We start from the raw sequence: 26,022 nt of genomic DNA, 5'->3' as shown, positions 1-26,022 counted from the left end.
TGTATTTGTGAAATTAACAACTGGCTATATTTGGCTAGTAAAAAGCAGTTTGGCCACTCATGACACTATTACTTAAATGATAATTATGAATGATATAATAACATGGTACAATTAATAGACAAGATCAGAATAAAAAACATATTCTCAATGATTACAAATGAGTTGTATACCTATATCTATGAAAAATCTAGAAGGAAAACTTTCATATATACAAAAAGATTTACTGGAGATGTAGGACTATGAAGTGATTTGTTTTATTTTGTGTTTTGTTTGGGGGCTACACTCAGCAGTGTTTGGGGGCTATTCCTACTCAGGACTGACCCTGCGTTGGAGACCATACGTGATGCTGTGGATTTGAACTAGGTCAATAAGATATAAGAAAAACACCCTGTACTATTTCTCTGACCATAAAGTGAATTTCTTTTCTATGATCTGAGAAAGATTTTTCTTAGTCTTGATTTTTTAAAATATATCTAGTGCTAAATGTGCACAAAATATAGATAAAGTTCCCCCCAGTTGGGTTTCTCTCCTGAGCAGTCAAAAGATTATAAGACAACATGTACTGTATTCATAAAATCTCCATTTGCACAATCACTACTGCTCCTCAAATCTTTAACTCCTACCTCTGCATGCTTCCCTTCAATTATCCTCAAATTACCCAGGAGGACACTTTCACTGGCAGATACTTAGCAGAGACTGTGAACACTGTTGTTTGGCCCTTTCTAGGAAAATGGGACATACTTTGAGCAACCAGAGTTATGTGTTGTGAGAGAGGGGAGAGAAATGACATTCTTCAAGAAGCAAAGTAAACAATCTTAACTATTTTACCGTGAATCCTTCTAGTTAATAACAGAACATAAGCCATCATGAATTTGTATTCTAAGACCACCTGCCTAAAAGGCTCTCCTGGTTTTGTTTTGTTTTTTTTTTATTGAACTATGGGGTGGTCTCTATTAGTGAATTTCACTGTATACAGATTTAGTAAAAACCATCATTATATTTAAATTTGTTGAGCTGCTGTTTTATAAGGGATTTATCCCCAAAGGAAATCAACTTGGCTTTGTACATGTATTCATTTCAAAATACAGTATCTTGTCTCATTAAATCCCAAAGAATGAGGGATTACACCAAGACAAAGCAGCCACTGCTTTTATTAAGCAAGCCCAACAATGTGCTGTGAAGACAATGATTTTTTTTTTCTTCCTCTGGGATTCATAATTGAATCTGAGTTCATGTAAAGAGATTTCTGAATGAGGCAAACTTGAAAATGATGATTTAAATTTTCTTTTTCCTCAAAGGATCTAATATTAAATAAGGATTTTTCTTTTCCAGTACTCCAACCTATTAGTCATCACAATGAAATAATGTCCCTAACTACAATTCCTGTTACTGGTTGTCTTGGAAATAGTTATGCTATATCCAAAGTTGAGCACAATAAAATTCATAGAGAGCAGGGTGCTTGGAGAAACTCTCTTTACTTTTGATATGTGTGCACATGATAATCACTTCAAATATGGGTGATTATCATTCCCTTTATGCACAGTTGCCCACAAAATCAGACAAGTGAGAAGGCTGCCTTCTTTTTGCAAATTGCAGGGTCCAGGAAATTATTGCATAACAAGAACTCAGATAAATGTGTTCAATCACCTGCAGAAGGATTTAGAAAACAATAATGAATAAATAAACACGTTTTGAAAACTTTCTTTATGTTAATACTTTGTTAAGGAGTTTATTAATTCCCGGAGTAAACACAAATTTTGTATTCATTTTATAGAGGAGGAAGCAAGCATGTAAAGTCAGATGTCTTATTCAGAGTCATAAAGCCACTGAGTTGTTGAACAAAGACTTAACCAAGGTCTCTGAGTGTCTGACATATCTTTGATCAACTACTTTATGGTACTTAACTGAAGGTAAAGTTCCTCAAAGATTGGGAGAAGAAATCATTTCCTCATAAGGTTTTTCCCAGAAAAGAGATTTATGGTTGGGGTTTAGAGGGAAAAGTTGTACATTATAAAATTTGAATTTCTTCTGTGAGACTGGGCTGGAGCAATAGCACGGAGGGTAGTGCGTTTGCCTTGCATGAGTCCAATCTGGGTTGGATTCCTCTGCCCTTTTCAGAGAACCCGGCAAGTTACCAAGAGTATCCTGCCTGCACAGCAGAGCCTGGCAAGCTCCCCATGGCATATTTGATATGCCAAAAACAGTAATAAATCTGACAATGGAGATGTTACTGGTGCCTGCTCGAGCAAATCAATGAACAATGGGAGGACAGTGCTACAGTGCTTCTGTGAGACCAACAGCTGAATTTAATCAGATGCAAAAGAGGTTGAAAATTTGAGGGCAGGTGGCACAGAGTCCACTTCTAGCTATCATGCAATAGCTTCTCTTAGGAAATTTGCATATATATCACGTGTATGCACATCGTGCAAATAAGCATGGTCATATACTATCAATGTATCTGATTTGACAATGGGTTCTGCAATAAACTGTAGTGTAATAGAATATGTACACATAATAGATCCCTTTTCTAACATTTTAAAAGCATTGTAAAGAAATTTATAACATCCCACATTTGCCTGTTTCCCCAATTTATAGGACATTAGTTTAATATTTTTTTCAACAACTGGATAGTCATCCAAAACTTTTAGTGTTATTTGATTCTAAAACTTCTTTTGTTCTCATTGTGGTCAGAGCAGTGTTTCTCGACCTGGCTCCTTCCAAATGTATTTCCTGGTTAGAGGGTGTTTTGCTCCAGTTTCACATGACACCAGACTCCTTGTGGTATGGGGGAGGCAGTTATGTCAAGAAATTAATCTCTGCTCTGTAATTACAATGGCCCATAATTAAATCATAACCATGTATTCTTTCACAATTGACTTAAATTCAGTTAGCCCAAATTTTCTCATCTCTAGTGACATCAACATTTGTGATACCTTGTTCAGTGTTGTTGGGAAGATGAAAAAGAGCAAAGGCCTGGAGTGAAGTTAAAAGTGCTTAGTAAATGGAAATTCCTTTTATTATGTCATCTTTCAGCCCCAACCCCTCAACAACTTGGCTTCCTACTTTCCTATTTACTCCAATAAAATATCAACTCTTAATGAGATGACTCTTTCATACCAGGGATAGATACATTTGATAATAAAGATAATAAAGATGATAAAGCTTCTTAGAATTATGGCCACAATAAGGAGACAACCCCTGAGCACATTAAAGATATTCTTTTTATTGCTGCCTCAAACCCAACTCCATATTCCTGATATGTGTTCTAGCAGCTTTTATAGGGATGATAAACAGGTTTCATCATGTATGTCAGCTCTGATTTAACTTCTTAGATGTGGTTGCAAGGAATGCTGGCTTGAAAGGGATTCTGTACCTGTATCCTGGTTCAGTGTGCAAGAGGACTATGACGAATTAATTAGTGATGACTTCCTAAGGGAGCTGGGTGGCACATGGATCAGTTCTCAGACTTTCCAACTCAATTCTCTTCATATAAATGAGGTCCATACATGTGGGAATGTCAGTGCACATAAGTCCATATAAATAAATCCATATACGGTTCTATAAGTCTATTTACATGACTGTAAGCCATCTACTTTATCAAAAACCATGGATACAATGGGGATTATAATAACATGAAATGGTTCTATTTTTCACTAACAATTGTTTTCAAATGCTATGTCAGAGGTCCCTTTGGTCATATTGTATTACTCTCTGTTAAAACTTAGCTATTTTAAAAAGAATTGGTTTGGCACAGTTTGAAAATTCAATCTCAAAACTCAAACAAATTTTCTCATTTTTTCAGGATCACAGGCTTGATCTGTCTGTCAAGAGATTTTCAGAATCGAGAGCAAATGGACTTTTGCTTTCAATTCTTCTTCCCCTTCCCTCTCTTTGCCTGATTTGTGTAACTGTCTTTCCCACAGCTTCCCTGACTTCCATGTCTCTGAATCCCTTAGGCAGTTAGGTAGGGTGAAGGTAAAGGTCCCTTGTTATCTACATTGGGAAACATCTTTGCTCTTATTGTGGCTTTTTTTTTAGCTTTCTATACACTGAAAACCTTGCACATATGATTTAAGCTGGTGATCACCTTTATCTCCATTCGTCATTTCAGAGGAGTCATTGCACCTTCCATTGATCCCCACACCTCCAGCCCCATCTCTAGATGGGGCTGTTCTTACCTAGTAGTCACCTAAGCAGTCCCATGGCACCTGCCTCCTGCTGTGAAACTCCAGGAAAGTCTTTTTATATGCCCTTAAAGGTCAAATGATCAAGTTTTCTTCCATCTTTTCAAGCATCCGAGACTGCGGGGGTCAGAGAAACAGTCTAGGGGGTAAAGCACTTGCCATGAATCCAGCTGACCACAGTTTAATCCCTGGCACTACATATGGTCCTCCAATCATCAGCCAGAATGATGATTTCTGAGAATAGAAGCAGGTGTAAGCCCTAGCACAGTAGAGTGTGACCCCCTAATCACGCCCCCCACAAATCCCACTAGACTTGCAGGCCAACCTGTTTTCCTCAGAAACATCTAGGGAAGAGGTATACACCAGAGCTCATGCTCTCTCAAGCTCCCAAACTCCAGTGGATGCATTGACTCCACCCTCTCCACCCTCTGTTCCTATCCCCTTGCTAGCACCAATAAGGGGACCCTAGTTCCAGTGCAAAAGAGTATGCTATTTTGGGGCTGGAAAGAGAGCATATTGGGCAGTATTTTGCCTTGCTCCTGGTCTACCAGGTTCAATATCCAGCACCTCAAATGGTTCTAAGAGGACTGCCAGGAATAATCTCTGAATGCAGTACCAAGAATAAGCCATGAGTATTGCCAGGAGTGGTCCCCAAACAAAAACACACAGCAAAAGCCTGCTATTGGGTTAGAGATGCTGGTCTTCTTTGCAGAAAATTATTCACCTCTTTTCAAAAATTTCATTATCTTGTGTGCCCCTTCTTTACATTTAAATGCCTTATAAATCTTGTATATATCTTCTACTAGGCCTCAGTAGGCAGTCAGAAGGAAGGATGGATATGAAGTACAGATGAACAAGGATAAACTGCAGCCCACGACAATGAACAGAAACCTGTGCCAGTCTCACAATCTTTGAGTTTCCATTGCCAAAGACGTAGGAATCCCGTGGAAGCAGACGCCCGCTAGTCAGGGAGCTAAATACGCATCTCAGTCAGGAATTTAGCTGATGGAGGGAATCTGATGAGAATCAGAGCAGCAGTGGGTGTGGCAGCTAGCTACCTTATGCTGTGAAATCAGCCAGCAGGTTCCCAATAAGAGATGTGAGCTGCAATGTGCCTGTCCATCTAAAAGTGCAAATGGTGACGACTTCACTTCTGTCTTCTGAGTCTCCTGGAATTTCTCTGGTGGCCTATCCTAGCCAAAACCCCACTCAAGAATCCTGAGAAACAGTTTCAGACACAGTAACAAATACCCCGAGGCCTGAGACTTCTAATGCCAGTGATTCTTTCATTCCCTACCTACTTCCAATCTTCACATGCAAAGGGTCAGAAATTTGATGGTGTAGAGAGTTAGCAGAGCTAATCACTTAAGAGTTCCTGGATGGAAAATCTCAGTCCAGTTCCTTAAGGAACTGTAATTAGTGCTGTCCCCAGCTCCATACTGAAATCATCAACATGTTCAAAACAGTAGGAAAAGTCCAATATGCAATAATAAATTCACATAAGATCGTATTTTATTATATTAAATAATATTTTATTTTGCAACTCTATTACATGTATATTGTTTTCTGAGAGTAAAGTGATGGCTATGGTGTATTATGCTAGTAAGCCTTTGTTATTTCAACATTTCTTCCAATTGTCACCTAAAAGTGCTTACAAGGGTAATAAATTTTAAAGTGTACATGACAGTTTTCCTAATTTTATCTGTGCTGTTGGCTGCAAAATATAAGCCAATGCTTTTTAAACTATGAAAGGAATGTACCAAATGCTAGTAAGTAGATTTCTACTTATGGTAACTACATAAATCATCCCATTTTTTAGAACTATTATATTTCTCTGGCACCAAGGTGTTATTTTTAGTTTGGTTCTATTGCATAATTGAATAGCACATAGTTTTTTCACTAGGATATTGTTATTAAGAAAAACATAAAAATGAAATAAATTCCTTATTGATACATACAATATAATATAATTCTAGGGCTTACATGAGACAGATCCTTCCTTGGATATGAATTTAACTGTACCAATTAGAAACGTATTAAATAGTTCATGAGATTAAATGAACTATGTTCTACATTAACTCCTGAGTGATTTCCTGAATATGTTTTGCTTATAATTTATGCTACATTTACCCATATCCATCCACTACCAAAAGGATCTGAGTTGACTGATTTTCTAGATTTAAGCGAATCTCATGCATAATTCAAGATAAATAAACTGTGAACTATGTATGATTTGTTTTACTTTTTGACTAAAGCTGTATAAATATTTTCTCTAAGTATCAAATATTTCTAAACCATAGAGGTTATATTTAAATTCAGCAACTGATTTGTTGAAAGTAAATGTAACCAAAACCACCACAATACATGAGTTTCACACACGTCACTGTTTAGAAAAAGTTGTGGTAGGATACTCTCCCAGCTGTGAGTGACTGTTCTCTCTGTGAAGGGCAGTGGGGCGAGGAAGTAGGAGTTGGTATCAAGGAAGGTAAAAGAGGGCTTCTGCTTATGGGTTTTACTTTATTTAATCTTTAGCTTAAATTTATTTTTATTAGATTTTAGTTACCAAAATTGTAGTGATAAGTTTTGTGGTTTTACTTCAGTGTTTATAATGAATGTGTGTTTATATACTACTTGTAAACTTAAGGAGGCAAACACCATTGTGATAAAATTGCCATAAATTTTAATTTTCAGAGATAAGTATGTATAAAAATTATACATAAAAACACCCATAATATAATATAAATATTAATATTATAATGAGATTTTCTATTGAGAGCAAAATAATCTCATACTTAATATAAATTTCAAGCATTCTGTGGTGGCTGCAGTTTTATCAATCTATTACCTGTCATTTGTATAGAAAATATTATGCATTGTGGTTCTTCCACAGGTGTGCTATTTTTATGTGTGTGCTATTTTATGTATACAAATATAATGGAGTAAAAGTGAACATCTTTACATTAAAATGATTATGCATAATTAATAATAATAGGAAAATGTTAATTTCTAAAGTTATGTAAGCATGAAATATACAGTTTTGTGTGCATGTGTTTGTATAGTCAATTTATTTTTAATAAATTTAGTAAATTATTAATTTTTCTTATTCTTAATATGTTGGGACCTTTATGAGGAATTGTGGGGGAGGTTATCTTTCTATCAACTATCTTGTTCTATTTTTTGTTTGTTTGGGGGCCATTTCTTGTGTTGCTTAGGGTTCACTCCTTGCTCTGTGCTTGGGAATTACCCCTGGCAGGGCTCAGGGGACCATATGGGATACTGAGGATTGAATCTAGGTCAGCCTCATGTAAGACAAGTACCCTACCCACTGTTCTATCTCTACAGTCCCTCTATTTTTGCACACACATACAGAATACACAAATTCAAGGAAGCTATTCCAATTGTTAGTTGTACAATCAGATTCATAAACTTTGCAGTACTGAGAGAACAAGCTCTGGGTTTTGTTGCTCTGGAAGGTTTTCCATGGTGCAGAGCTCAGCAGGAGAAAAAGATGAGGCCATTAAGCCTCACGAGTTCACACGGAATCAGGATGTGGTACCCAAGAATTGCCAAAGCACAGGTGGGGTCAATAAAATCTGATGGAAAGCTCTGTGCTATATTTTCCTGGTCTATTTGCCAACCCCCCTTCCAAACTGTGCTTCAGATTGTTTCCCACGTGTTGAGCTTTTTCTCTGTGTCTTAAATCGGCTCCTTCTCATTCATTTGTTCCTCATTGCACCAATATCACTTGCCACCACTTCCACTGCTGCTGGGATCAAAGATTCTCAACCAATTCCCTAGTTCCAGGACACTCTTCCTTCATTGAACTCCAACCACAATCTAAACTCACCTTACTCTATTGATCCCACAATAACCTTTGCTTGCCTGTTCTTCCCAATGCCTCCCTTAAGATCCATGATCTTTTTTATATTTGCTACCTTAACATGATACATTTTGTTCTTCTTCACTGTAACTATCTTTCCTTCCATACACATACACACACAAACACACACACACACACACTTCTACAATTTTTGGTTTTGCGGCCACAGCTGAGTATGCTTAGGGGCCACATTTGTCTCATGCCTAGGGGTCACTCCTGGTGGAGCTCAGGGTGTGATGCTCGGATTGAACTGAGCTACAACTACAGCTACTTGCTAGGCAAGTACCATCATCTTTGTGCTATCTTTCTGGTCCCCCAGTGTGACTATATTTAAGGCTTATTTTCTGATCAATGTCATCTAACTCCCTCTTCAACTATTTGTCTCTTTCTGAAATACCTTTGTGCTCTCCCTCTGAAACTCTATTTCTGTATTTTCTCATAAGCTTTCCTGCACTGTTGCCTGATCAGGTATCCTTCTATAATTTACTGGAAAGAGAACATTTTTAATAACAAGTCAAAAAACATAAATAATTCTTACCATACAACAGGCACTAAAAAATCAATTTACATTGGGAGTAGTGATAATACAGCAGGTAAGGTACTTGATTTGCGGGAATCTGAGTTCAATTCTCAGCAGAATATATGGTCTCCTAAGACTGTCTGAGCACAGAGGCAGGAGTAAGCCCCAAGCATTGCTAGGCATTGCCCCAAAACCAAAAACAATTAATATATGTGCATTAATTTATATAATTGTACAGCAGCCTTTGGGATAAGTATAGTATTAGCCTTCATATGTGCATAAGAGGATTAAAGTGTAAAACTAGTGCCAAGATTTCATAGCTTATAAGGGACAGAGGTAGAATTCTAATCAGGTCAGCCACAGGTCAGAGGTCACAAGCTCCATGACTGCCCCATGCTTTGTCTCACAAACCCTATGAGACAAAGTCCAAACCAAGGTGTTCACAAATTACCTTCTCACTGTCACGCACAAGGCAATAGTGATAGCTAAGTTATATTTCTAAAGAAGAGACCTCTGCTGCATCTCTTACCAATTCCTTCCTGAAACCTATTTCAAGAACTTAATGGTAATAAACATCATGAATCCACAATTACTAAAAATAGAAAACTGGCCAAACAAACAAACTCATTCCTTTGCCTGAGTTTTACTTTGAACGCCAACTGTTTACTAGTAAGTATGATCATATTATAGTTATAAAAAGGGCTCAGATATATAATGAGGATGTCATATTACAGATCAGAAAACAAATCCTGAAATGTCTGGGGTACAGCAAACATTATTCAAGGAACGATAGCACAGTGGGTAAGGCTGCTTGCTTATGGCTGACATGGATTCAATTCCTCCATCCCTCTTGGAGAGCCCCACAGGCTACCAAGAGTATCCCACCTGCATGACAGAGCCTGGCAAGCTACCCATAGAGTATTTGATATGCCAAAAACAGTAACAAAAAGCCTCACAATGGAGACGTTACTGGTGCCTGCTCGAGCAAATCGATGAACAATGGGATAACAGTGTTACATGCTCACCTAAATGAATTTAACTAATTCAAGAAAATGATCAGGAATAGGTATAGCCACAGAGAGAAGAGGTTTATAGTCAATAACAAGGAGAAAAGGGATAAAGCACACTAAATTAATTTTTAAATGGGATAACACATTGCTAACAGAAAAGAAAATGAAATGACACTGCATCTGTTGCCACTTAGATTCTGAGCTGTCTGAAAAATAAGTCCACTTAGTTATGAGAGCTACTACAGCCTGACCCAAATAACACCCACTATAATAGGTTGTTGTGAACACATGGAAGGAGAATGTATGGTCCAGAAGTTTGAAATTATCCATTTGACCCAGTATCAAAGTGGTGCAAAAGTATGTAATTAATAAGCTCAATCCACAAAGAATAGGTTTCCCATGCTTTCTTTTAAGGAAAATTTCTTATAAACCACTTGGCATCTCCATGGAAACACAAAGGGAACTCCATTGCAAGGTGAGCAGGAGGTAATAAAGAACAGGCAGAGAATTAGTGGCCTTGGTTACTGTTAATAATTACCTGGGTAGCCAAGATTGCTTTTTGGAAATCATACAATCTCTGTAGTTCTCATTTATTTGTGACCTCAGATTTCATCTGTATGGGAAACAAATGGATTGAGTTCATTTTATTGATATTCAGAAACACTCTCCCACCGCCCCCCCTCCCCCGCCACCTACCACCACATATTCCAAGATATGCTAAAGTACTTTTCCTCTGGTCATGTTTAGAAAGACAATCTGTTTAACCCTAAGGTAGTATTTTTTTTCATTTATTCTACTGTTGGCTCCTGGTGATTTTGTTTAGGATTAGAGAAGTTTGCCAAATGCCCATAAAAGCAGCTGTTCGCCCAAAACAAACCAGAAAGGAAAATAATCACCTCCTTCCTCCTTCTCTTCAGCTGGGGAAGGCAAATGGTTGACCCTGTGTACAAGAGTGTTATCTTTATAGAGTACCTACCCCAATACTGGAGAACATATTTCCCAAGAAGTTAAGACCCTGTGAATAGTCTAGAGGTGTGAACTCCCAAAATGTAAAGGAATACTGTGCTCAGACATTAGGAGCCCATGACGTTCAGTCTGGTTACTCTAGCCTTTAATTAGCCACATCTCCACGGAAACACGCTCCCATTTTCCCAGTTGTCTCTGTAAATCAATTTAGAGTCGCTTTGCTTAGGCTCCAGGCAGACAGAGTGGAATCACAGCACTTGCAGGAGGTGTGAGTTTCTCTCATCTATCATCCGAGGGTGCTTGCTTCAGTTGGAGGAAGGACCTAAAAGAAAACAAACCTAAGCCCAAACAGGACAGTGCTGTCTGAATTTGAAAATGTTGAGAGCGTGAGGTAGAAGTTTCTAAGCATGGACCTGAAAAGTGTTTTTGCAAGAGACCTCACAAAGGACTGCAAAATAAATAAATAAATAAATAAATAATCAATAAACTCTCATCCACAAACACACACATAGACAAGCAATGGGACAGGGATGGAAATATGAACTTTTTGGGAGACCGTATTTGGCAAAAGAACAGGTTTTCCTGGCTTTGGCCTTCAGCAAGTAGGTTACTATTGAATTATTGACAATGCTGCCAACCTTGACAGCCTTTCTACCTCTTTTGGTTCCCATTCAACCCTGTAAATATTTAATCTATGGCATTGAGAATGAGATTATGTAATTAGAGCTAGTAGATTCTCTGACATAGAAAGCTTTAAAAATTTACAGATTTAAAAGAGGTCTGAAAATGTGTATATGTATGTATGTATATATGTATGTATGTATGTATGTACATGTGTGTGTCTAGCTCCAGAGAGCAGGTTACTGATTTCAGTCACTGCAGGGAGGGGAGAGAGAAGATTTTTAAGATCAAAGAAGTCTAGTGCCAAAGCATAAGGCATCTGAATCCAAAGAGATTTTGGATTAGTGTTTCCAAGTGTTTTTTAATCTGTGGACATCTGTTGACTTACTGAGAAACACCTGAGGGGCAGAAGGAACCTTAATAATTCAGCCATCTGGTCATCTTCTTGGTCTAGCATCTGTCCTTCTGTACTTCCCTAGACCACCAGATCAGCGGCTTTCAGTGCCTTTTTATCTCAGTTTGTTGTGAAAAATTTATTTTGTAATGCATTCATAGCACATACATAGACATTATGGAAATAAACAGAATAAATAGAATACCTACTTAAAGTTCACTTGGGCACTTTATATTCTATATTCTTTAATGCTTGCCATAGTTTACGTTAATTTTATGTCTCACTAATAAATTGTGTCTTGTTTGAGAAGCATTGCACAAGAACATATTAACTTTAAGTACGGGAATTCTGATCACGCTGCATCCCAACTGTTAATACTTAGCCACTCAATAAGCATTTGTTGAATAAAAGAGTAAAAGGCAAATAAATAAATAACTTGAAGCTGCTATTCTATCTTTGATATAGGTATTGTAATATCCAATACGCATGGGTAGCTTGCCAGGCTCTGTTGTGCGGGCTCGATAGTCTCAGTAGCTTGCAGAGCTCTCTGAGAGGGGCGGAGGAATCGAACTCAGGTCGGCCGTGTGAAAGGCAAACGATATGATTTTGGATATGCCAAAAACAGTAGCAATAAGTCTCTCAATGAGAGACGTTACTGGTGCCCGCTCGAACAAATCGATGAGCAAAGGGATGATAGTAAGGTACTGTAATATTGGTCAACCTGAATAAATTATTTATAATTAATCAATGAAGATACAATTATGAAATAAAAAGTGTTACCATTCAGGTACTGGTTTTAGATGTTGAGAAAATGTTATGGTCTGTTAGCCCCATAAAACTGGTTGTAGCAATAACAAAAGAAATAACATCAACTATCACAATAAAATGGCTAAATTTGTGGATGTTACCATCCAAAATTTGTGGATGTTACCATGCACAAGTTTCTATAGGAGGAGAAGGGCCTATGTCAATAAGAACTACTATTTCTCATCTTGAAAATTTTCTTTCATAGCATTCTGATGTATTACCCAATCAAGAAACCAAATATTCTGGAACTTTAATCGTAGGTGAAGGATTAGTTTTTAAATAGTATGGAAAAATTAAAAACAATGTACCTAAAAGTAGAGTTGGGAGGGACATTATCCATGTGTCAATAGGTCTTCTAGAGAGTTGTTCAATAAACAGAAATAGGAAGAAAGAGAAGTAAAAGATGCTAAGGAGTGGAATCACCTCCCTCCCTCCCTCCCTTCCTCCCTCCCTCCCTCCCTCCCTCCCTCCCTCCCTTCCTTCCTTCCTTCCTTCCTTCCTTCCTTCCTTCCTTCCTTCCTTCCTTCCTTCCTTCCTTCCTTCCCTCCTTTCTTCCTTCCTTCCTTCCTTCCTTCCTTCCTTCCTTCCTTCCTTCCTTCCTTCCTTCCTTCCTTCCTTCCTTCCTTCCTTCCTTTCCTTTCTGCTTTACTTATTAAACATTTACCCATATAGCTCTGCACCTACAACACCAGAGGTAACTTGTAACTGAGTGACTGATTATCTGCTTACAAATGACTGTCTGCAGCTTCCTTTCCCTGGGAACTTGAAATAGAATGGATGTTTACTGAGTTTGTACTTTATGACCAATCTTGTGTCAGCTTTGTACACTTAGCTCGGTTTGTCATAACCAACTCTGTGACATTGTTATTAATTCTAGCAATCTTTTGAATAAAAAATAATTCCCTCACAATAATTCTTTGTTCACAATTATCCTCTATTAAGAAATTTTCCCACTTGTTAAGTATGTATGGATTCTAAATGAAATATATTTCTTTCATTATTTTATGCTTTATTGAAAATAGAGTAGCGCCCTCCTAATATATATGGCATTTCCGTAGGAAATTATCTCCAAGAGATACTGGAGCAATTGAATGAATATTTTTCTGACCAAGGTTTCCTCAGGCAGGAACTGCTAATGAGGATGTGAGGTGGGATTATGAGTAGGTGACTTGTTAGACCGATTCACATTCTAAGTGGTAGTACATCTACTGCTACCCTTCTACTGATGACCCCCTGTCTTCTCTTCTGTCCCCCTTCTCTACTGTTTGTTCCACTAAAGTGGCTCATTATACTAAATATTAAAGGCTTCCTTTTGTTTTGTAGTACTGTGATTATGTGAGGAATTACCTACATTCTAGGAATGAATTGAGAGATAACCTTACTATAGAGTCTGGGCTCATACTGAGAAATAAATGATCATGTCAGGGACCTGAGTGGTAGTATAATGGGTAGGTCGTTTTCCTTGCATGCAGATGACTTGGGTTCTACCCCCAGTATCCCATATGGTTCCCTGTGCATTGCCATATGTGATTCCTGAGTGAGGAGAAGTAACCCCTGAACATCGCCGGTGTGGTCCCCAAACCCAAACCCAAACTAAAACAAAACAAAAAGTGATCCTGTCAGTGTCAAACAAATAAATCAGTAAAAGCAAATCTATGCATGGTTTGTGGAGGAAGTTGTGTAGATTCCTGAGCGATCATAAGAACTTTTGGAAATATAACTAGTTCATGTGTTGGTTGCAGCCTTTGGACCCCTTTCTACTCTGTGTTGGCATCTAGAGTCTTCCTAAAGGAAGCAATTATACCGTCACATGCCATTTTTGAATATTTTCTAGGGGGACCCACTTCCTCCTTCCACTGCTGATCTCAGTTACCGCAGAAGCCTCTTCCTTGTCCTCCAGAATCTAGATATGACTTTGTCAGGTCTAAGCCTTTGAGACTAATTTATCTAAAAACACTCATGTGACCACAAAATTCTGCTCCTGCAAATCCTTTAAATCTCTTTGTGATTATCAGAATAAATTTCAAATGTGATAGAACAATTTAAAAAGCCTCTGCTCCACTCAAAAACCACTTCATGTTATGTCCCTTTCCTCCTGCCATGCTGAACCAAATGTTCAATACTGTCCCTGGTTTCTTGTCCTATACACATTTCTGCTACCTGTGTCTGAAAGTGGCTCTCTGGAGAACTTCATATTGTGACAAATTTTCTATTCCTTTGAGGCTCTTCTCCAACATCATCTATTCTTTGGTGCCAATCCGAAAAGATCTCTTAAGTTTAATGTAAGTGTCATAGCTGAAATGTTTGTGTCTTCACAACATTTGTATTTTGAAACCTAATACCCACTGTGGTGATATTTGGGGCTTTTGAAAGGTGATAAGATCAAGAGAGGAGAGGCCTCATGAATGGGATTAGTGCCCTTAATTAAAAACAGAGAGGGTAAGATCCCTCATTTCTTCCTGTCATGAAAGGATATTGAAAAGATCAGCACCTATAAATCATTTAGTTAATTTTCACTAGACTCTGAATGTGTTTGTACCTTGAACTTGGATTTTTCAGACTACAAAATTATGATATATGCATTTCTCCTGTTATAAGCTATCAGTCTCTGTTTTTGTTGCTATTGTTGTTATAGCAGCTATTATTACAAAAACCGTAAACTATGGACAAATTTTCTGCATTTTCAGGGATCTCTATAAAACTCTAATATGGAACTTGTCACACTTTAATATTTGTTGCACTGTTTTGTTTCACCCCAATCACTCAACGCACACACATATACACACCACACACACACACACACACACACACACACACACACACTCTTCTACCCTATCAATTTGAAACCACATATCCATATTATGGACTAAATCTTATGAGTAATCACTATACCCACAGTGTTATGAAGTTGTTATGTAAAATAATTAATGTACACTCTCAAAAGACTTCTTGATATGCCACAGGTACTCAGTAAATTTGATTTTTTTCCTTCCTATGCAGAGCCATCTAACATTACAGACTCTACTGCCAGGTATAACACAGCTCAACAAAGACTAGAGTTAAGAGCACAGTCTTTAGAAGTAAGATGGGCCGGGTGTGCAATGCTAAGTTGTGACATCTCTACAGTGAGCTTCACAGTTGTGAATAATAAATGTTAATTTAAAAATCCTCCTTGCCTGTGTAAATATTTAACAAATGGTAGATATATTATAAATGTTGGAAATTAATGGTAAGTATGCCAACATGGACACAGCACTTCCTGACACTTACCACCTTGGATTGTGAACACTGCTGCCCCTTGACCAGGCTCATGTCTACTGTATCCACAATGCTGAGCTGTACAGATCATACTCAGCCCTTTACCTTCAAAATAGCTCTGGAGACAAAGACTGGCTCCTGCTATGGTTGCACCTCAAGCCCTGACCCTAAATCACAGCAAGTAATAAATTGCTGGGGAGAAGAAGTGATGGAGGGTATGTGTAGTCTGGCCGAGATGTTCACCCACACTTTCAAGTAGCTTCAACAATAAATCCAGGACTGTCGCTTAGTGATTAGTTAGAGGAAACAGAAACTGCAGGACAAAGCCAGGAAATGACCTTAGAGACTAAACACAGTGTGTTTTATTTTAGGGCTTTTTCTCACTTAGAAGTGTAGCCAGGTTGTTTAAAAAGAATGAGTGTTATCAGGAAAGGATTTGGGGATCTGCCAGGCTTTTGACAACATGTGGTAAAAGATTTACAAAGCCTGGAATCAAAGGAGGAGGATGGACAGGAGGATGTGTAGTGGAGGGATGCCGCAGGTGGGCCCGAGATTGACTTAAACTCTTTATTGCCCTTTGGGGAGCTTTCTAGTAAGCCTGATGGATTCTGTGCGTGGTGGAGGTGAGGCGGCACTGGAACCTGTACATAATGGCACATTTCTGGTTTCTGAGTAGAGTGAGGGGAGGATGGGAAGTCATTTGGGTCACTTGGGATCTCCGAGAGTTCATGTGGGAAGGGAGCAGAGGGGCAGAAGGAAGATGAGACTTTGGGCACTGTTCTGCTCTTGTTTTCTTAAAGTGAAAATTGAGTAGGTGCCTGAGCAAAAACTAAGCCTCAACGATTGAAAGTATTTCCCAGGAAGTAAGGAGGAAGGAAGGTGAAAAGAATCAGTACTGGCTGGGCCATTAATGTTAACCTGTTACTATCCTTAACACAGCAAAGGAGACCCCAGAAGCACAGATTGGATACATAAGTCCTTCGTTATTTATTTTACCTTGGAAGCGGTGGGCAGGGGCTTAATTGGTTGGCAGGAATGCACTTTCCTGTTTCTAAAGCAATTGCCTCGGTATTCATTGTCACAATAGAATAGGGTTCCCCAAAGCAGAGGCCCTGAGTTCTCCCCCATGATTTCCCTGAATCCCTGGGATAGTTCTGGCTTACTAAACATGGGCTTATTCACATTCTCTCATCTGCAGACAATTGACTGCAGGCTCCTGTGCTTATTCTATCTCTGGATTGGCCTAATGCCCGTTTATTTTTAATGATGCCATTAACTGAGGCATGCAAAGGAGTAATTCTGAAGCCATTTATTTTCTCTCTTAAAGAGAATCTGCAAATGTTTCCAGGGGTTGTTTTAATGTGATCAAATAATAGCTAATAATAGCTTCAATTTATGGAGTGCATACTATGTACTAGGCAGTATGAGAAGTGTTTTATGATCATTGTCTTATTTAATTGCAAACCGGTGGCATGCAGGCAAATTTGGTCTGTGAGCTGGAATTTGTTTTTTAAACGTAAGTTTGAATCTGTAAATGGATTTTATGTCCATACCCATGAAATACATAGAGTAAAACATAGACAAAAGACATACAAAAGATAAAAGGCACGTGGTCAAAAGTTCATTGGACTGAGAGACAATGCAGGGGTTAACCATAGCATGTAGCTGTTCCAGGTTCAATCCATGACACCATATATGATCCCGTAAGAACTGCTGGGTGTTGTCCAATATCCTCCTCTTGCACCAAAATGTCCGTAATCTCTTAATATCATAGAAATGCATATCAAAATGACAGTGAAGGGGCTAGAGCCATAGTACAGCTTGTATGGCTCTTGCCTTGCACGTGACTGACCCATGTTCAATCCCTGGCACCCCATATAATCCCTCAAACTCCACCCAGAGAGTGGTCCAGAACCAGAAGTGAGCCATGAGCATTACTGTGACACACAGACACACACAAAAAGTAAATGAAATAGCATCTCACACCAGTGAGAAAAGCATTACCTGGGATGCAGTAAAAAAGAACCCCCCTTTCTTTTCTTTTTCTGTTTATTTCTAATTATGGTTTGAGTTGTTTTCTTACAATGATATTGACATTCACAGTCTTGTTGTACACAGTTACCCCGCCTCATTATTCACCCCCGACCCAAATACTGAGTTTCTCTTTTCTTTCCTTTTATTTTTTTATTAAGGTAATTTTGGCTTATCAAGCAGTAAATGTTACAGTTTTGTGCCCTCTTCAAATATATGTTATCAGATAATGTCTACAACCAAAGTACCAATAAACTTCCACCATAATCCATAAAATTCACTATAACCTTTGGTCCCATGCCTCTGACCTCTTGCAATTTCTTGACCTTCTGCCGTCAAGATCCAAACATTTTCTTGTTTAAACTTTTGTCTGTTCTGTTGTTTTGTTTCCTCATACTCCAACTAGAAAAAGAATCATCTGCATTTATTTTTTTCCTGATTTATTTTGCTTAACATAATCCTCTTCAGTTTCATCAATATTGTCACAACTGATATGATTTCATCTTACTTATAGGTGATAAGTATCCCATTGTAAATGTGTGCTACATTTCCTGTGTCCAATCGCCTTGAAGGAAGGAAGGAAAAAAGACAGAAAGGAAGGACCCCAATTTCTAGTGTGCACCGAACTCTGTCATGTAAATACTCCAGTGATGACTAACTTCAAAATACCAATATGGTGTTATAGAACACAGAGCTGGGAAGAAACACACACTTGGCTCTTCTATATCAGTGTCTGTTTCCAGAACAACTGCTAGTGTGATGGGTGTGGGATTACTCTATGAGTCAGTTTTATGGGTTCCTGCCTTGTTTCTCATCTGTGTTTTGGACTCCTGTCTATCAACTAATCTCTTTGTCTGGTCCTTGATGTGAGTTAGTCCTGGCCTGTTCTAGATGAGTAAACAGTTTGGGGTGGGAGTTGAGACGAGGATTTGCTCTTGTCTCTTTCAAATAGGAGATACTTTAATTTGAATTCCCAAATTCTCCTTGTTATAAAGATCTCAAATCTTTTCACTGTTTAATTACCAGAGGAGGATGGTTCGCCAGTATATTTGGCCCAGAGCAATTAAGCCACCAGCAAGGTTAGTGAAGAAAGGAACGATGAACATTTAATTAGAGGTTAAACAATGAATTATTAATTATTGGATTGAGTATTCATTAATTAGTTTATAAAGTGCAATAATTACATCTTTTGTGTTTTAATACATAATTATTTTATAATTATCAGCTAAGTCAATTATGTTGCCATTAGCATTTTGCCCAAGGGCTCAGGTTACCATTATCTTGTGTTCTCTGAAGGCTGTAGATGAGAGAGAAATAAGGTAACTGTCCTTTCACATAAACAATCAACCATTAACAGTCAACTGTTAGACAATTTGGGTCAATGAGTACTTAGTTCTGCCAGCAAAAGGAAGACAATTCTGCATCATTTGGATTAGAAGGAATTCTGTTAAGGTAAAAATTTCTGACTGTGGGTGAGATAGTCAGGGGAGCTAATTATAGTTGGGAACAGGAAGATTTCAAGCAAGGAAAGGTGTGGCTGAGAGAGGGGTGTAGGATGGGGAAACATGCAAGATGTCATTACTGCTTCTATTTCAAATGGACTTAATTCTTCATTTTCAACAGCTGATCAAAAACGGTAAAAGAACTGTTTTCTTTCTTTTAGGTCTGGTGCACTTTGTCTTTTGGAGACCAGGAATCTTTTTGTGAATCTGTAAAAAGATGTTCTCTGAGTAATAGACATGCTACATTTGCACAAAGATGAATGCAATTTCTGTTTATGGGCCCACTAAAGTCTATTCATGAACCCCACTATAGTGAGTCTTAAACCTGACTGTGATTGAGACTTATTCAGAAATCTAGTTTTTAAAATTAATGTCTCCCAAAATAATAACTGCACATTTTGATTTTCTGAGTTTCAAGAGTTACATTGTAGGAGTTAGAGAGAGAGACTACATCAGGTAAGACGCTTGCCTTGTACATAGGCCAACCTGGGTGCACACTCCTCAATACCCCCATATGGTCCTTTGAGTTCATCAAGTGTGATCCCTGAGTGCAGAGTCAGAAACAGACCCTGAGCACTGCAGGAGTACTACTCCCTACCCCACAAGCCAAAAAAAAAAGTTACATTTTAGAGAGTCAGTACTGTCAGAGAGATAGTACAGGGGTAAGGCATTGGCCTTATGCATAGCTAAACCCAGTTAGATCCCTGACACCCTATATGATTAGCATCCCTGTTCCAGAACCTCCAGAAATGACCCCTCAGCATAAACATAGGAGTAAGCTAAGAGCAACACAAGGTGTGCCCCATCCTAGAACCAAAGGTACATTTTAAACAAACGTTAAAAAATAGTGATGCTATAAATACCCAAGTTTAAAATCCATCTTAGTGTTTTCCAAAAATATCTTGAGCAGCAGGATAAATAATAAAAAGTATTAAAACGTAAGATTCAGATACACATGGGTCCAAAATTTTTTTCACCTAACTGCCAGACATGCTATTCTGTTATTCTTGGGCTCAGTTCCTTTATCTCTGAAATAGGTATAATACCAACCAAATTGGCTAAGATAAATAGAAAAATCACATATATTGCTTATTCTAGTCTTTACCAATTTATGTAAATTCCCTATTATAGACAAGATAGATGTTCTCTTTTCTCTGCATCTTCTACAGTACTGTTTCTTAAATTTTTCATAATACTCAAGCTAATAGCTGTAAGGTGGCATCTCATTGTGGTTTGATTTGATGCCCCTAATTATAAGGAATAAAGAATAACTTTTCATATCTTTTGGTGGGCTGGAGTGATAGCACAGTGGGTAGGGCATTCGCCTTTCACTTGGCCAACCCGTGTTTGATTCCTCCACCCCTCTTGAAGAGCCCGGCAAACTACCGAGAGTATTGCGCCCGCACGGCAGAGCCTGGCAAGCTACCAGGGGCGGTATTGGATAAACCAAAAACAGTAACAATAAGTCTCACAATGAGAGACGTTACTGGTGCCCGCTTGAACAAATCGATGAACAATAGGATGACAGTGACAGTGACAGTGATGATGTCTGTTGGTGATTTATATGTCTTTGGAAAAGTGCTTTTTTAGATCCCCTGCCCAATTTTTAGCGTGGTGGTTTTTACACTAAAGATAAGACTAAAGATATAAGCATTTACACTACATAAAATGCTTATATCTTTAGTCTGATAAGTGATTTGAAAGTGTCTTCTCCGATTCAGTTTATATTTCTTCCTTTTCCCTTCCCTCCCCTGGTGTTCCTCCCCTTCTCTCTTTTCTTGTCCCTCCCCTTCTCTCCTTTCTCCTCCTCCTTTTCTCCTCCTCTTCCTTCTCCTCCTCCTCCTCTTCTTCTTCTTCTTCTTCTTCTTCTTCTTCTTCTTCTTCTTCTTCTTCTTCTTCTTCTTCTTCTTTCTTCTTCTCCTTCTCCTTCTCCTTCTCCTTCTTCTTCTTCTTCTTCTTCTTCTTCTTCTTCTTCTTCTTCTTCTTCTTCTTCTTCTTCTTCTTCTTCTTCTTCTTCTTCTTCTTCTTCTTCTTCTTCTTCTTCTTCTTCTTCTTCTTCTTCTTCTAAATTCTTTCTCTCTTTCAATCGCTTGCTTGCTCTCTCTCTCTGTACTTTTTTCCTATGCTGTACAGAAACTTTTCAGGTCTACATTGGTTTTCTAAGAGTATGCTAGTTCCTGTAATAGCAGAGTATTTTGATGCAAAAAAATGAAGCTGCAGAAAAAAATCTCTATCAAGATTTTGAAAAGGACATCTGTCCACTTTTTAAATGATTTATTCTTGATAATGTTAGGTTTTTGTGTCACTCAATTTCATGGAAAAGCATCTTTGTTTATTTTTCCTGGATATGAAATTGTCAACAGTAGTTACTTCTTATCTGAAATACTAGGGTTATTTTTTAGTTCGTATTAAGAGTGAAGAAGGAGAATAAAAAGGGAGCAAAGGGGAGAAATATTCATTAAGGTCATTGGAAAAGAGAAAAGAATGGACTTGAGAGAGGGTAAGATCACTAAGGTTTGAATAATTCTCTCTGAGAGGAAGAAGTTATTAAAAATAAGAGAAATAATTTCAAACAGATCTGTATGCCCTTTTGATGTAGCAAGAGTATTTGGTTATGCTCTGGGAAACAGTGAGTAAAATATAGAACACAGTTCCCATTTAGACAATTTGCAAATCAGGTGTCTATGATTTGAATAATGCTGAACACTGTGATCTCAACTGAGGGGAACTTCTTTGCAGAGAATGCTTAGTATTCCTAAAGACACTTCTTTATTGCCATGATGTTATGACTTGGAAAGGCAAAGCATCGAAAGACTCTATCCAGCGTACAATCCAGGTCTTCAGAAGATAGAGGTGAACGATTCTCTAAACTTCTCACAGTGAGCAGCCCAGTCCTTTCAGGACAGAGAATTATCCAGCCCAAATGTCAATAGTGTGGTGTGTGGTTAGAGATCCCGACCAGATGTTAAAAAAGTATTATTGGGATTATGAAGACACTATTAACACTTTAAAAGGCCATGTCTGTAATAACTGGAATTGGCACATAGAATATGTGAAAATCGTCTTTTGTCTGATCATTTAAAGGTTGTATCCTCCAGTTTTCAGCCCTTTGGAGTCATCTCTATTCAAACCACAGCGATCTTTTAAAACTGAATCTACCCCAAATTGTTCTCTGTAGTTAGAGGCACTCACTGGCTTGTGAGCAGGCTTCCTGCACTTGAATTCCAGCTCTGCTGCTTACTAGTTTGTCAACCTGGTCAACTTACTTTATCTCTATGCTCCAATTTCTTCAGCTGCAAAACAAAGATTGAGTTCAGGAAGTTGTAATATATATGAAAGGCTGAATCAATGTGAAATACCCGACCCAATATCTGGACAGTGTAACTGTTCCTTAACTAGCTGCTTGTACCCTTTTTGCCTCTAGCTCCTAGGTGACCTGGTCTCTGTGCCCATTACTCCTAGAAGGACCTGATGATTTCTCAAAGGACGGAAATATGCAGTGTCAGAGGTGCAAGGGCCAACCCTGGAAATGTGTCTCTCAATGCACTGCTCTTTGCATGGGAGCTCACAAATAAAACTGGAACAGAAAACTCAGAAACGCTGATTGTCAGGCACTTTCACATGTGATGCCATCCCTCCCCTAGACTTCTCCCCTTGATGATTTTTCTTCAGCTAAATCAGTAAAAGCATCAGAAAAAAAGGCCTTTCTTCTAATGCAAAATCAGAAATTGAACTAAAATTGGCAATTCTCATTTGAATTTCAAAATACTAGTTTCTCAAATAATAAGCAAAAAAGAATTGTTAGATTACAGACCTGATAGCATAGAGGTGCCCATAATAAAAGCAGTTAAACTACTTGAAGGCAGAGAATAACTTCTGCCATAAAGGAGGCAGGGAAGCTAGATAAGCCAAGAAAGGTGCTAGAAATAAAGAGTCAAACTGAATTTTTTAAAGTTATATAAAAAATATTTTGTTAAAGCAAACTCCAAATGTGTTTTATAAGTAAGAAAAATGGATGGGTCTTAAATGGAAATGGAAATTCAACATAATATAAAATGTCACAGAAATAAAGGACTAAGAGAGAACAGATGTTAAAACTTAAATTAAAAAGGTGTGGGTGAAGGAGAAAAAGAAAGCAAGAGGAAAATATGGGCTGCAGTGAAAAAAGAGGCAGCATGGTGCAGAGGAAAGATGCTGAACCAGAAACTGCAACCCTGAGTCCTAGTGTTACTGTGTCCTACACTGTGAACCTTAACAAAACCCCTCAACTTCCCTGATCATCAAACCAAATTTAGGGGCAGGGAGGTAGATGACTTCTACTATGTTTAGGACTCTGGGCTTGTCCTTGTCAGCTGCAGCAGCGGCAGATCAAGAGGAGCCGGAATCGCTGGAATCTGGAATTTTACATGCACCCTGGAATGTAGCAGCAAGAGAGAATGGTGAGGTATATAAGAAAGGAAGTTCAGGGCAGAGCACTGTAGCACTGTCATCGATTGTTCATCGATTTGCATGAGCGGGCACCAGTAACATCTCCATTGTGAGACTTGTTACTGTTTTCTGTTTTTGGTATATCGAATACGCCACAGGTAGCTTGCCAGTCTCTGCCGTGCTGGTGGGATACTCTTGGCAGTTTGTTGGGTTATCCGAGAGAGACAGAGGAATCGAACCCGGGCTGACCGCGTGCAAGGCAAACACCCTACCCACTGTGCTATTGTTCCAGTCCAGGCCAGAGCAAGATTGAAATTATTAGGAGGGTGTAAAAGCACCAATAAACACTAGGGGGCAGACAGTCCTGTAACAAAGGTCTTCTACGGATGGGTGACTCAACCCTCAAAGAGGGTTAAACAAAGGGCAGGTAAGTGGCACATAGTGTTCAAACTATCAGCAAGCCTTCACTCCCTAGTTTTTGATTTCTGTTTCATTGGGGCGACTCACTGGTGGGGTAGTAATGAGTTTACTGTTAGAGACACAGAAGTAGCAGGTACTGGGGAAGAGAAAGGGGGCCCAGATGTGAAAACTGGAGAAAGCAGTTTTCAAGGTAGATATCAGGTTACAAAAATGGGGCTAATGTTCCCTCCTAGATCAGGAGAAGGGCAGGGCTGGAACTCTAGGGGACATAGCAAGGATTAAGGTTTAGGGTGGGAGAGGGTTGCTTAAGATGTGAGAGACAGGATGTTGAAAAATGTCTCTTAATATCTCTATGAAACTGCTACTCATCTGGCATAACTCACAGTAGGAAACTATGCTAACTCACAGTAGGAAAAAAGTTTCATATTGGGTGCTGAAGATATCTTGACTTGTGATCAAGTCTCACATTGTTCATTTTTCAGCTTTGTAATACTGGGCAAGTGATTTGACATTTCCAACAATCAATTATAAAATAAGATTGAAATGTCTTATAAGAATGCTGTAAAGTACCTAATTATGTGCTTGATACTGTCCCCCGGACAAAGTATGTGATTAATAAGTGCAGGCCATCCTCATCCCTACAGGCACAATTTTTTCGACACATAACGACTTTGTAAGTCTAGGAGAGATAGAATGATTATTTTTTGTTAGAGAAGTCTTGTTTAAAAAAAACAACAAAAACCGAGTCTATATGTGAGACATTTAAGAGAGATTTTGCCCTGAGGAATGTTAAAAGCAACAGAAATGCATGCTAATGAATACAGCACAGAATGATTCCAGGTTTAGGGTGGGAAAGGGTTGCTTAAGATGGAATAATGAAGCAAAGGGTGGCAGTGTTGCTGCCAGGACTTCTGAGCTGACAACAAGACATGAGAGGGCCTCGTAGGCTCCACCCACTGTGCGTCACTAAGTTCTTTTGAACCTCTACCAAATGACAGAGGTAAAATTTGCTTAAAGAACAAATCTTGAGTTTTGTTTGGTGCCACTTCCCCAAGTTCCACATTTAGACTTGTTTTGTGTGTGTGTGTGTGTGTGTGTGTGTGTGTGTGTGTTTGGGAGGAGGAGAAGGGCAGGAAGTATGGGGGGAGATAAGTGGTTTCATAGTGACATGGTGTTGCACAGAGCGTGCCACTTATACTCGTCAATGAAGAGGAAGCTGATGTCAAATTATCATACCTATTTACATTCATTGTCCTTCCTGGTGGGCTGGAGCGATAGCACAGCTGGAAGGGCGTTTGCCTTGCATGCGGTTGACCTGGGTTCGATTCCTCCGCCCCTCTCTGAGAGCCCGGCAAGCTACCTAGAATATCCTGCCTGCACGGTAGAGCCTGGCAAGCTACCCATGGTGTATTTGATATGCCAAAAACAGTAACAAGTCTCACAAGGGAGATGTCACTGGTGCCCGCTCAAGCAAATCAATGAGCAACGGGAGGACAGTGACAGTGACAGTCCTTCCTGGTAAACTGACCTTGGAAAGGGAAAGGAGAGTACTCAGAGGCTACAGAAAGTGTTTTCCTTATGCACTTTGTAATTTAAGCCTCAGAACAAACCTAAGAGGTAAGAGTTTTGTCTACTGGGACAGATGAAGTTCAGAGGTTAAATAATTTTCTTTGGGCCTATGTGATTGAGAAAATGAACTTGAGCATGGTATACCTCCTGCCCCAAGCTGATGCCCTATTTCCTTTAGAGAGGTTATCTCTGCTAATAACAGGTTTAATATTTATGAAATGTACCTTTTAGAATGATGCAATATTTGGGTCCAAAGGAAAGGTGCACCTGCCTTGTATGCATATGGTCATGAGTTTGAATCACCCGTGTCCCACTCATGTCAAGACTGTCCTGGGAAGCTCTGCTACTTGATCATAGCAGTTCTGCTGCCTGCAATCCCCAGGAGCACAACATATTTCCATCCACCCCACAGCACAAAAATGGGTGCAACCC

Source organism: Sorex araneus, chromosome 1, assembly GCF_027595985.1.
Source record: "Sorex araneus isolate mSorAra2 chromosome 1, mSorAra2.pri, whole genome shotgun sequence".
Taxonomy (NCBI): Eukaryota; Metazoa; Chordata; class Mammalia; order Eulipotyphla; family Soricidae; genus Sorex; species Sorex araneus.
The sequence above is the reverse complement of the archived record's forward strand: the minus strand, read 5'-3'. Positions refer to the sequence as shown.